This window comes from Erithacus rubecula (genome assembly GCF_903797595.1).
Source record: "Erithacus rubecula genome assembly, contig: SUPER_Z_unloc_2, whole genome shotgun sequence".
NCBI lineage: Eukaryota > Metazoa > Chordata > Aves > Passeriformes > Muscicapidae > Erithacus > Erithacus rubecula.
In genome coordinates this window covers 513,268-524,479 of record NW_027635860.1, presented here as the reverse complement: position 1 = coordinate 524,479, position 11,212 = coordinate 513,268, and positions in this window count along the sequence as shown.

Sequence of the window (11,212 nt, the reverse complement as noted above, 5' to 3'; positions counted from 1 at the left end):
TGAGAGGTCCAGTCATTTTTACAGCTGTTTTTGGCTGGGTTTGTCTTTACCCACAGTGTGTGCTCTCAGGTACCCTGGAAACAGGCTTCAGAATAGTCATTAAGAAGGCATTTTGTCCAACAGCCACAGCCACTCTGTAACAGAGGCATTAAGGGTGAGAAGAGTTGTTAATTTTCTGAGATCAACCAAGCTGGCCTGCATGTGGAGTTAAATATCCATTTCTCCTCAAAAAATTACAGCGATGTGAGAAAGATACTGGAATGTTCCTTCCCAGTCAGCTTTTACTTAATCTGAACTGCAAACGCTGGAGAGCTTTGGCCTGTGGCAAAACAGCAGAGGTAATCTGGCACCTCTGTTGTGCTTTCTTAATTACCTTCAAGTTTTGGATTTTCTAAAGCGTGTTTTGGAGAATAGCAACAAGTCTCCCCATGCTAATGTTTTGCCCCAAAGTATTTATGTTAGTCTCAATTTTGTGTAATTTTCTGTCTGGGATTTTCCTTCATTTTCTCCCCTCTTTAAGCCTGCTAAACACAGAACCCAAAAAGAAGGGAGATCCAAGACCTCCGTAGAACCAAGGGCTGAATCCACAAAGCCCACATCGTTTTTAAAGCCACATTCTTCCTGAGGCTTTACCCTAGCCCTGCCCAGCCCAGGGAAGCAAGGCTGTGCTGAACCTTCATGACACTCACCTTAGGCAAAGGCTGCCTCCCTTTACAGCTGCAGCTGTTGGTCAGTTTATCAGTTCACTGAACTGAGATTTTCTGCTTTTGTGCATTGACAGGTGAAACTGTGGAGGATAACACGGTATGCACTCGCTCTGTCCCCTCTTCAGGAGGTGTATTCAGTTTGCTGCACAGCAAAGTGCCTACACACACCTGGGCAGGGAAGGCAAAGAGAGAGGGAGGGGAGCTGGGAAGGCTGCCAGCCACAGCCTGAGGGAACAGATGGAGATGCAGTGCTAGGGTTAGAGAAGTGCAGTGAGTGGGAGGCACCAAAGGAGAGCTCAGACATAGAGAAAAGATGGAAACAGAGTGGAAAGGAAGAAAAAATTTCTCTTTGCAACTGTGTGTAAGCTTCAGGAATTCCAGCACATCGGGAGGTTGTATTTGGTTTACACATCAAGGTTCTGGTAATGGGGGCACTACAGAGATGGCTTCTGTGAAGAGCTACCAGAAACCTCTCCCATGTCCAACAGAGCCAATGCTAGATGGTTCCAGGATGGACCCACTGGCCAAGCCAAGCCAAGCCAAGCCAAGCCAAGCCAAGCCTGGCCAAGCCAAGCCAAGCCTCTCAAGAGATGGTATAATGACTCGGTGATAACATCTTGAAACAGGGAAAAACGTTATTGTGAAGAATTAACTGAGAAGAGAGTTAACTGAGTTGATTGAGTTAACTGAGAACTGGCCAGAGAAGAGAGGAGTGAGAATATGTGAGAGAAACAACGATGCAGACACTGACAGAAGGTGCGGGAGGAGTTGCTCCAGGTGCCAGGACTGAGATTGCCCATGCTGGAACAAGTGAGTACGTGAGAGGAGGCTCGTCCAGGGTCCCAGCAGGGACCTGCAGACCCCTGGAGAGAAGAGCCCATGCTGGAGCAGGTTTCTAGTAGAACTTATGACACTTGTGACCCCCAGTGTGGGGGACCCACAGTGGAGCAGGGGAAGGACTCCTCTCCCTGAGGAAAAAGCAGCAGCAGAAATAACATGGGATGAACTCACCAAAACCCCCACTCCACCTCCCTGCACTGTTTGTGGGAGGAGGTAGAGAATGGGGAATAAAGTTTAGCCTTGGAAGGTCAGAGGGGTAGGGAGGTGTTTTCAGGAATTGTTTTATGTATTATCTTGCTCTGATTTTGACTGGTAGTAAATTCAACCCAAGTGAAGTCTGTTTTGCCTGTGATGGTAAGCAGTGAGTGATCTCTGTTGTTAGCTCCTGAGCCTTTCCTTATGTTTTCTCTCCCCTGTCCATTTGTGGGGGGAAGTGATAGAGCAGCTTTGATGGGCACCTGGCATCCAGTCAGGGCCAACCCACCACACAGGTCCAGCTGTTTGATGAGGAATAGAGTAACACAGGAGAAAGGCTATTCTACTGTAGAGCACAGGCTATGTGTAGCTGGAAATCTTCAGGGGTAAGATCTGCTTAAGGCCTCTCAAGCAGATGTAATTGTTGCAGCCAAAAACCCAAAACCCCATTTTATATTCCTTTCAGTGGGCCCTGTAGCTCAGGGCCATGGATGACTGAGCTGTTTGATATCCTGCTTACTATGGAAACTGGACCTCTTCTACCAAGTCTAAAGGAAAGAACTTGTTTGATTAAACTTAAACACACAAAAAATGACCAAGAAAATAAGCAAAGGATGAACATTCAACCCCAGACATATCTACCTCAGTGTGATGTTCAGAGCTGCTGCTGTGTTGGAGGTTACATGGTCTGCTGCCAGGTCACAAAAGAGCAGGAGCCCTTTTCACTCAAAAGTATGGCTCAAAGAATGGCCAGCTCCAGGTGCCTCCACAGATTACTAAAAGCTACAAGTTGATGGTCAGAAATTATGTTCTCTGGCTGCCTGTCTGTCTTCTCCTGCATCTCCTGGTCTGGGTAACTGGATAGGTGAAGAATGAGCTTTGAGACACCCTCCAGAATTCAACCACTACAAAGCATTACACATTGCAGTCTTATCATGGGTCATGACATGTATCCAAGGTATCTGTCGCTGGCCTTTGCAACTTAGAACCTCAGGAATCAGGCCTCCAGCCCTGCCCAACTTGCTGGCCACAGGCTGATATCCATCCTGTCACCTCCCTGAACTGATGAATCCATCACTTACAGTCATCAACTCTCCCCTTTCCCTGAAGCTGGGTCTTTCTGGGGCTGACATTTAAGAATTGTAGCAAGAATGATGACAGCACAAATTTCAGATTTGGCAGAATGGCTCAGATGATGAAACATCTGCCCAAACTTTGTAATTTACACTTCCTGACCTAATTTACAGTTGGTGGGGGGAAACCCAGTGCAACTTGCATATCATATCTTCCACTTAGCTATGTCACACCAGAGAAAGGAAAAACTTTGAAATTACGTTAATAGGTGAAACAGAAAGTAACCAGAACCACATCAGGACAAGTGAGAGAAGTTCACAGCTTTTGTGTGTCACCTGCTATTTGACTTCTGGCAAGCGATGCAGCTGCCAGATCTTCCTGAATGGCCTATGCCAGAACCTCAGTTTCCCTGGCTGAAGGAAAAGAAATAACAGGCTGCAAGAGAACTATGGGCCTTTGCTTCCCTCAGTCTGGAAGATGTGCAGCGCCCAGGAATAAATTTTGAGTTGCTGTTCTATGTCAGAGCTGTGGTTTTAGAACTGTGCAACTGTTCTAACTGTGGTTAGGACTGTGTAAGGGCTATGTCTGTTTCACTCTTGCAAGGAACCCCGAGACAGAAAGGAAGAAGAAAGGGACATTTTCAGAAGAAAAAAAGAAAACCTGAACACAGTCCTTCAGGTTATTCAACCAGTGCAAAGCACCGCCTCTTATTCCACACCTTCTGGATAATAAAGCACAATCAGTCTCAACCATCTCCTTCCTGAGCACCTCTGAAGGCACCATTCTGAGGCACTCAGATCTAGAAGAACTTGAAGCTTAAAGAGAATGAGTAGACCAGTTCCTATACCACATATTCAAAACATTTTTCCTTTGCTCTTAAGTTCAAATTGACATAGAAAATTAACACCTCAAACATCTATCAAATCATTAAAGGCACATTCCATTTTGTTGTTCTACTTCCCCTCTGCAATTAATTTGGAAAGCATGAAGTTTATTGCAACAGTGCTACAGACCTTCCCCTGAAGAAATCTGACTTTATTGGAAATCTGCAAGGAATGGTCTGACTAGCATGTGTGAAACACAGCCTGAAGCCATCCACAACGTGGGGATTAAAAGGCATTAAACAACTCCCAGGGCACTGAAGGAGGCACGGTTCACATTTAGAAGTCACAGCAATCCTACACCAAACTGATAATGTGGTCATAAACCCAAGTTTATGTCCCAGCCGGGACTTCAGAGGTGTTTCCAGCACGTGCGGATGTTTACCGGGAGCGCTCCCTGCGGAACGCGTCAGGATGCGTCAACGCGCGCAAGAACATCGACGGCAGGGGGGAAGAAGGAACACCTTAATTCAGCAGCTTTGCTCCAGGTGTGGTTCAGAGCAGTTCCATTTGCTAAAACGTTTTACTGTCACTGGCTCTGTTGAACCACAGACGTGAAGACGGGTAACTGGAGACCCATCCCACAGCGCTGACGGCTCCAGCCAGCTTTTCTTAGCAAGCGCCGAAACCCGATATCGTCAGAGCCGGACTGCCTCCTCTCCTCTACTGCTCTTTATAAAGGCTTAATTTCTGAGTTGCAACTTCACTCATATATGTAGGGAATATATACATATATAGGGAAGTTATCCCAAAGAGCAACATTTTTACAAGAAGAAATTCGTCCCTCCTTGCACTTCAGTATATGCAGTGGATCAAGCATGATTTAAAAGTACTTTTAAAATTTCAAATCACTGTGCCTTAAGCTGACTTTAAAAATTTCTTGCTGAAATAATAAAAAACACAGCCAAAAATATGAATATAAAGCAATTTTAATTTTCCTCTAGATATTTATATCAAAGAAATAATACTCATGTCCAAGTACTGTACATACAATATCTTCCTTATAAACTCTGTAGTTTAAAACACATGTACAAAATTGCACATTGCAGTTTGCAAAAAATCATAAATACATTTTTGCATGTAAACAATTCCAGCACAAGGATCAATGTTATACATTCCAAAATGTCTAAGTGTCTGCTCACAAACAAAAACAAACAAAAACCCCACTGTGATCTCCTAATGTTACAAATCAATCATTAACAGATTTCTAACTGATGTACAACATACAGGGATACATAAATGAGCACAAGGCAAGTCGCCTTTTAGTCATAGGTACTTAAGACAGAGGCTTGGAATACAATCCTGCTGCCATTTAAATCCACGGTATCCATCCCACAGTATTTAGTGGTAGCAGCATTGAGTTAATTTTTCCAAGATTGCTAATTGCAGTATGCCTTACTTTAAATTCTCAAATAAGTTGGCTACCACTGAACAGTAGGAATTTTAAAATTATTGTAAACACAGTTATCACTGTTGTATATTCAGTAAGTTACAGTATTCTCATAAACACATCACTAAATTAAGAAAATGTTTTACATTTAATCAAGTGCAAGATGCCCACTAGTATTGTCCATTTTGTCTCAGAAATAAGTAGTTTGAATATAATACAGTTAGTAAAAGTAATGTAAAAAAATTACAATGGACATAATCCTCAGCTGAATATTATTAAGCCCTGTAGCTTGTTTACATTTTAAAAAATCACCACATCAGAAAAAAGGTCTCAGAAGTGTCCTTTAAAATCTCTCCTGACCAAATCCAGCAAATGAGCAGCTACTGAATTGTTTCGCTGCTATCTCCATCTGTGTGCAATGCCCTTGCCAGCATATCTGTTTGAAGACTTCCCAAAATTAATCAGGTTTTAAAAGGTTCATGATATCCATACAGTTATTTGTTCTGTTGTCTCTTTTGAGTTGCTTTAATGTGGGTTTTTGTTGTTCCTGTTTTTGTTTTTTGAGATTTTTGGGGGGTTTTTTTGTTTGTTTTTTTTTGTTTTGTTTTGTTTGTTTCATTGGATTTTTTTGTTTCATTGTTTTGTTTTTTTTTTTTTAAATCTATTCCCATGCTGCAATTTTATAAAATCTACCAAAAGCAGAGATTCTTACAGGGTTTCTCAGAGCCTTCCTCTGTGCCAGCTAACTTAATAAGGCAGAATAAGAAGGTACACACAAACACAAATTTAAAAAAACCCAAGAAAGGATGTAGGCAGACACCCACCCACCACCTAGTTGCATGTAAGCTGCTGGAAGAGCCAAGCCCAGTTTGAACTGCTCTGCTTCTGCCTTTCATTTTGAAGAGCCACCCTGAAGGAGAAAGTTTCAGTGCCATGCCTCAAGGCTTACGAAGAACCAATTTGGATTGAAGAACTGTAGGAAGCAGCAGTTTGCTCATACTTCTTTTGGACAGAAACAGAGCTTGGAGATGCTGGTGGTGACACAGCAAGGAGGGGATTCTTGCCCTGTGCAGGAAATCCTTTATTTTGTTAATCAGCATGTGGCATGAATCCCAGTAAGGACCACAGAACTTGAGTGATACTACCAGCAGCCCCAGCCCTTGACCTTGCAAAGAACTGTGATTATAGTAACACAGATCATTAAGTGTCTTCTGCATTCACAGAAGCTCACCAAAAACCAGAAACCACCAAGGGTTTTCAAAGCTGGGTCCTATTCCCCAAGAGCTCTCCTTTATCTGATCGGAGTTAGTTCCTCTGTTGAACTGACAGAAAGTAATGCTGCATAAAGAATGATAAATTTCATCTTTCCCAGTCTGCACTTAACTGGAGCTACTCCTTTCTAAGGGGATCTTTTCTGAGTCATACAAGACTAGCCATCACAAGCAGCACACAGTGAGGGCACATGTGCGGTTCCCCAAACCTCAGGAAGATTTTTCAGTGTAGGCAGAAACTGCAGGAACAACCCAACCTTATATGAGCCACTGCATGAAAGAGAAACTGGAAGAATGTGCTACAACTCCACAGATGGAAAAACACAGGAAGCTGAAGAGCTACTTCACCAAAAGACTTACTCAGCAACACAGACCCAGCTGCCTTTCCTGGTAAGATGCTGCATAGGGAGTCTAAGAATTACCTTCAGATATCATCAACTACAGGTAACCTAACAGAGTGAGTTTTAAGGACAAGGAGGCTCAGGGCCCTTCACAGCAAAATATCCCCAGTACTGCCACCTCCTAATCTCTCTACCCTTCTCCCTCTTGTCTCCTTTTCACCTTAAGAAGCCAGTATACCTGTTCCTGATTAGGAAGAGTGGGAGTGGCAAAATTCAATGGTTAAAATTTGGTGTTCGAGAGGCCAATGCAGACTTGCCTATCATTTTCTATTTAAAAGTCAGGAATTGCACAATACTATATTGCAACATTTGCTCCCTTCCCTTTGTCCTGTACAAAGTAGCAAAGCACAACCAAAGCAAAATCGCTGTTGGGAGTGTTTAGATTGATGGGCTCACATGTCAGAACTGCACTAAGCGTCTCTGTAATTACCGCACTTCGCAACAAAGCAAAACAATTCTCCAATATACACTTGTGTTGGACCTTTTGTTCCGGGTTTGGTTTTGATTCTGTGGGTTTTGGCTTGGTTTGACTTTGTTTTTTCTTGGGGGGCGGGTGGGAGAGGTAGCGAAGCTGGAATATTTAATCTGTTACATGCAGAGGAATGCTCAAGGGGCTCGCAAGAACTTGTTTTGCTGCACATTGAGCAACACCACATGGCAAAGCCTTGAAATTAGAGCAAATGCTTGAAGACAGGGCGTAGCTGCCTTTTGGAGCTCGTCCTTCATGGGCTGTATTTTATTAGAGAGCAGACCTTTGCATCACCAGCCAGCATGCAGAGCTGGGCTTTACTTGGTGACATTTTAGTATGGTGGTTGCCATGGCTTTAAATAAATAAGTGTAAGTGTGAAATCACTAGTCATCAGGCCAAGCAGGGAGGAGCAGTCTCCAAAGAAGAGACCTTTAGAAGACACTTATGCAGTAATAACAAAACAAAGCAAGTTAAAAAGCATTCTGAAGAGCAGTCTTAATTATCTGCCACTTAAACATAAAACAAATATTACCATTAAATACTGTTTCAGAGATAAATATTACTTGTTCCTTGGATTTATTTTCTTTTTCTCCTTTCTGGTGCTGGTAAAGTCAACTATCACCTCTATCACCAGTGAGGAAAGGAATAAAGACGTAAACTTTATTAGACACTAGTGGCCTGCTGGGAAAGTGGTATCATACCATAGGGACATATGGGCTTGCACAGTGTGTGCACTGAGAGGGTGCACACAAAGACTGTCAAAAATCACAAGGATCTACAATTCTATTCTAGTAACTGGCACAAAATCGTCTGGATTGATAAAAACACTTGGGTAGCATGTTAGGAATCCCTGTTCTTAAGTTTCATCTTGCAGACCATAAAGAGGTGTCCTAGCTACTTACGGCCATAACCTGCATGACATCAGTTATAACAAGAGCATATAACTTCCTAACAATATTTCCTCACTATTTCTGTCACCTTCTCATGAAGAATGTTAAAAGACAGAATGGTAAAAGTTGGAAAAATCCAAGAATTCAAACTCTGTACTTGTGAAGAAGAGCAAGTTATCTTGTACTTCTCTCTCAAGTTATCTTCTACTGCTCTCTTTCGATAGCTGTTACTAGGGAAAAAGAAGGAGACTATCCAAAATACACTCTCTGAGTGTGTTTAGAGCATACTAACTTTATTCAACACTACTCCATTGCTCATGTCTTGCATTACAAGAAAATCTGAAGATTTATGAAACAGAGGTGTGGGAAAGATTGTCAAGTTCAGTACGTTATCTTTCAAATTACTCAGCGTGTACCAGAAGACTATCTTCAGTTAGTCAGTTAGTTATCTAGTTAGTTATTTTAAAACTGTTAGTTCTTAAAGGTCAATTTTCTATATGAGGCAGGAGGGACACATCCGCTGGGGCAGCGGGAAGCTCTCTGAAGGGGATAAGAAAATGGCATTAACAGCTCCTCAGAGTTCAAGCTACAGGCCATGATTTTTCACCTGTTCAGTCTATTGTTTAAGACTAGAGATACAGTGAGAAGCCAGACTCTTAACAGGTTCAGCTCTCTTCATCTATGAGAGAACTAATACCAAAGTTGTGCAACCACTGATTGTAACTGAACAGTTGCAAGACATACTTAAATGTACTTATCAGAAAGGTTTTCAAATACACTCAAATAATTTTTGAGTTAAGAGTGAAACAGGATTCAATCTGAAGAAGTAATTGGACTTGTAAAACCAAAACAGAGACTTCAACCAAAGATTTTTTCCTCCCCCTTGTATGGAATGGTGGTGTGTTACTGATCTCCAGTAAGACACCTCTCCAGACTGCATGGACCCTATTTAGGTGACTTATAATTCCACCCATACTTGGTTCTTAAGCAGTAAGTAACAGCAGTAGCAAATGCTATCAGCAGTGTGTGAAATATCAGAATCAGTGTATTAGTGCACAGTGAACTGGTCATATCTTCAAGGCTTCAAACCCAACCATCATTTCAAAGCATTCCTACAGAAATCTCATTCTTAAGCCAGAATAGTTATCAGAACATTTACTCCTTAAATATTGCAGACCCTGTTTGTTACTAAGGGTAGAAATTGAGAGCAAAGCTCAATTTACAGCTAGCTATGCTATGGATAGAGACTTTTTGATAGCAGACAAAAAAAGCAAATATCACATAGGTAATTATTTAGGGTGACTCCTTTAAAACATTATTTATGATGATCAACATTTCACCTTATAGTAAACTACTACACATGAACTGCAGCACTTCAGATAATATTAAGGCTAAAAGTGACTTCAAAATAAGTTCTCTTTTTGTGCCAATTTAGCATTGCAAGGCTTGATAGTCCTCCAATTTGACTGGAAATCTACAAAAATCACCTTGTTATCACACACAGAAATGCAGCTTAGTCTTCTTCTGGAAGAATTTGACCATAACAAAAGCATATGAAAAACCCCATTCTGTACTGTTGCAGCTAAGAAAATCACAGTTTCTTCTTTTGGCCATCCCCTTCTCTATGCATGCTGGTGTCTGTGCTCAACACCTTGACATGCATTTGCAGGTATCTGTGCTTCAAAAGAATTAGTTCATACAGGCTGGATTTGCTGTTTCTTCACTTAGTCCTCACTGACTTGAGAGGATACCACCCAAGCAGGACTCCAGCACAAGAACTTATGTCCCCTGCAGACACAAGACCAAGATTCAGAGTTTTTACATCAGGAGCACACTTTTGTCAAGACTACTCAACTGAAAGTTGCATTTCAATACACAGCTCTGGTGTGAAGATCCTGATCCTGGCTTCCTTCCTCCCCACCACTGTTTCCCCAATGGGACCTTCAAAGACAAATAGAGCAAGGCATTCTGATTGACCCCTAAGAAGCCAATTCCTTCAACATCCGAGCAGAGATCTGTTTTGTGACTATGTTGATAAAGAAAGTAAGCCTTCAGGTATGCAACAGCTTAGGAAAAAGTGCTCCCAGACTAAAGCAGAGAGCAAGGATCAATGCCCATAGCAAGGCAAGAGGATGGTGCCTCGGAAAGCTACTCTCATTATGATTTATGTGTATACATTTCTAGACTCTTCTAGCAACACACAAAAACCAGCAGGTTCTCCACTGTGCACTCACGTTGCAGCATTTCTCAGAAACCTACATTTAGCTTGTCACACATGACCAGTTCATGGAGAAGTTGCTTCTGTCCCACCTCCAAGCTACTGAGTCGTTATGAAGAGAGAAGTTTCACAGTACAAACAGCTGCAAGACACTTCATAGGATAAAAAGAGACAGATCTCTGAAATAGGATAAAAAAGGACAGATCTCTGAAACACTGGAGAGGAGTAACTATGAATTACTAAAACCTCTTGACTCCCATAATGTACTGTAAAGGCCTAAGTTTCCATGTATTCAGATTTAATTCAACACCTTCACAGTAAAGTTGCACCACGTGCAGCAAGATTAACAAGTTTCTTACAAACTTTAGATTCTGCACTTTGTCACAGGAACATTTATCATTCTCCATCAGATACACTACACCCTGGTGCAACTCCACAAGTGACTGTGGTGTGAGAAGGATGAGTTGCAGGATCACTATTCACTGTGAAAGCTTTCTGTCAAAGATTTTTTTCCTGTTGATACAGGTCTTACCAAATACTGAAAGAGGTGAATCCCTGACAAATTTTATGGTCCACCTCTACTGAAAGATAAGCAGTCACTACAGGAAGCAGTGATCAAAAGAAGTGACCAACAAGCATCAAAACAGGTTAAGAACTCTTCAACACTCTTTCTTACAGTAAAACTTCAAATAAAAAACTGGAAAAATGGAAATGGTTTTGTACAAATCAAATACGTACACAGATATGTCATACTCCAATTCGTCTACTTGCTAAACATAGAAACTTGAAGAATCAAGTAAGGAAAGAGCAAAATTATCCAGCAGAAGTTACAGCTGCACATATGAATAAATGAAAATGTAACTCATTGCTTTTCC